The sequence below is a fragment of the Carlito syrichta genome, unplaced genomic scaffold, assembly GCF_000164805.1.
Source record: "Carlito syrichta isolate Samal-C Ts95f unplaced genomic scaffold, Tarsius_syrichta-2.0.1 Scaffold303766, whole genome shotgun sequence".
NCBI lineage: Eukaryota > Metazoa > Chordata > Mammalia > Primates > Tarsiidae > Carlito > Carlito syrichta.
This window is the reverse complement of record NW_007247862.1, coordinates 896205-898906: the sequence shown is the minus strand read 5'-3', so window position 1 is coordinate 898906 and position 2702 is coordinate 896205. Positions and strand designations below refer to the sequence as shown.

Below are 2702 nucleotides of genomic sequence, written 5' to 3'. Positions count from 1 at the left end.
GTAAGGGCAGAAGGGAGAGGGCAGGAGGGAGAAGCATATTACTGACTTCTAAATTACGATGAGATAAGAAAGTTTTAGGGTTCTATAGCACAGTAGGTGACTATAATTAGTAGTAATGTATAGTATATTATATGTTAAAATAGCTAGGAGAAAATATATAAATGCAAAATATTCCTGACACAAAGAAATAATACATATCTGAGGTATTGACTATACCAGTGGTAATGATTTGATCATTACACATTGCATACATGTATCAAAAATATTACACGTACCTCATAAATATGTACAGTTATCATCAATTACAGTATTTAAAAAAATGTAAGGTTGCACCCTGGATGGGATCCTTTGACAAAAATCAATCAATAAAAGGTATTTGGTAAAAACTGACAAAATCTGAATGAAGAATACATTTAGTCAATAATAATGTCCTAATATTGGGTAATTCATTGTTAAAAAAAAATACCCAAATATTAAGGATAGAGGAGACAGGAGATGAATATTCTTCTGTCTCTTTACTTTTTCCGTAAATGTAAAACTGAATTGAGTCCCCACTCCGATACACGATCACTGATCAAAATATCCTTTGTATCCATTGTACCTGCTTCTGAACAGGTGCAAGGACATACGGAGAATGACAGAGACTCGGTTTACTTCCAGATAAAGATAATACCTAGGAATGCATGACATGTTAAGGGTTACAATTGAGACATGGAGCCCAGCATCGGTGGTGGCTGGAGACAGGGAGAGTTGCCCTTGCAGGCCGCAGCAGGGCATCGTGGGCGTTGCAGAGGGGTGGGCAGCAGCGGGGCGCTGCCTGGCATCTCCTGCTTTGCAGGCCATCGTGAGTCGTTGCAGGCCCGTGGAGGGGCATCGCGGGGCTTGTAGGCAAGTTGCGAGGCTTTTCGGAAGCTTTGTGGGCCTCGCGGGGCCTTGCGGAGCCCTGCGGGCCTTGCGGGCCTTTGCGGGACGTGGCGGACGTCGCGGGGCTTTGCTCTGGAAGAGCAGAGGCCTAGGATCCTCCAAGGTCTGGGAGCGCGGAAGAGGCGGTGGCGCGACCCGAGATGGGGAGGCTTGGAGGCGGCGCGTTGGAGCCAGGCCCGAGTCCCAGGAGGTCTCCGCGGACAGAAAGGAGCCGAGGCGGCCACGACTGCACAGCGCCCCGCCTGCTCCCTCAACACCATCCCCGAGGGTGCTCGACCCGCCTGGCACCACCGCAGCCATCCGCCACGTGGCCCGGCTCTTCGAGGGTGCGGTCGGCTTCGACTAGGTGCAGCCCCCCATCCTCCAATGTCGCAGGGGCCGTCGGGTGTGCAGCAACTGTCGCCCCAGGCTCCCCTGCCGTCCAGCTGCAGGAGCCCGCTGGGATCCGCGGGCGACCTGGTGATGGAGAAAGTGGCCCTCTGGGTCCTTTCGGCGTGCCAGTGCGCCTCGTCTGGCTGTGAAGCCGCGCTGCCGCACCCAGCAGAGGCCGGCCACCAGGAGCTCTGTGAGTTTCGGCCCTACGCCTGCCCCTGCTCCCGCGCGTGCCGCCCCTGGCAGGGCCCTCTGGACGCGGTCACCCCCCACCTGCGGCGCCAGCACACCTCCCTCACGACGCTGCAGGGGGAGGACATCGTCTTCCTGGCCACCGACATTCACCTTCCGCCCCCGTGAAGTGGGTCATGATGCAGTCCTGCTTGGGCTGCGACTTCATGCTAGTGTGGAAGAAACGGGGGAAACGCGACGGTCGCCAGCGGTTCTTCGCCGTCCTGCAGCTGGTAGGGACGCGAGAGCGGGCGGCCACCTTCGCTTACCGGCTGGAGCTCAACGGCCGCAGGCGGCGGCTGATCTGGGAGGCCACTCCTCAACCCCTTCGGGAGGGAAGGGCGTCAGCCTTTAGGAACAGCGACTGCTTCGTCTTTGACGCCGGCGTGGCAAAGCTTTTTGAAGAAAATGGCAAGTTGGGCATCAATGTCGCGATTTCCACGTGTGGAGGCGGCGGTCCAACCGTTTGCATTCAATTTCAACAGACAAGGCACCCAACTGTGGGCCAACCCGGAAACTCTTTTGGTGGGTGGAAGCTGGAAAGGTAGAGGTACATAAAACAAAGGCTGTTAAACACAGGAAACTGTTGCATGTAGTAATGCTAATGTATTTAAAAATAAGTTGGCAGAAAACCACTGGGGGGGGGTATATATATATTCACCAAGAGGAGCATCTTTTGTATTGTGAAATAATTCTGAGTATTTTGTTTGTTGTAGATTGATTGTATTGTTGAAAAATCCTTTTGGGTGTGTGTGTGTGTGTGTGTGTGTGTGTGTGTGTATGCTTGTTCGTTTGTTGTACCTTTAACTGACAAGTTATCTTGAGTGGTCGTGGACCACTGATTTTCCCTTTTGGAAGTCAATATATAGAACTGCTGCTGCTGCTGTGTGTGTGTTCACTAATTTTTATTAATTTTAGTTTTTCATTAAATACATTTGACTTTTCCATAAAAACATTTTTTTTCCATTTCCTTTACAGAAAGGAAAATTGGGAAATATGGGAAAGGATTGGCAAATACGTGCATATAATTGGCAGAATGTCTGCATTGGTATCTTATTGAGAACTATCATTTGAATAAAGGTGATGACATTGGAGATGCTGACCCTAGTAAAGGGAAGATTCGTGTTTGCTCTAATATGCAACTTCAAACATTTGAAAGAGATTTTGTGAAGTTA

At 50.3% G+C, this 2702-nt stretch overlaps 1 pseudogene; it reads left to right on the top strand.

The window, feature by feature from the left end:
* The first annotated feature begins 679 nt into the window (after positions 1-679).
* On the top strand, positions 680-1656 carry LOC103261574 (annotated as a pseudogene).
* Positions 1657-2702: the final 1046 nt, after the last annotated feature.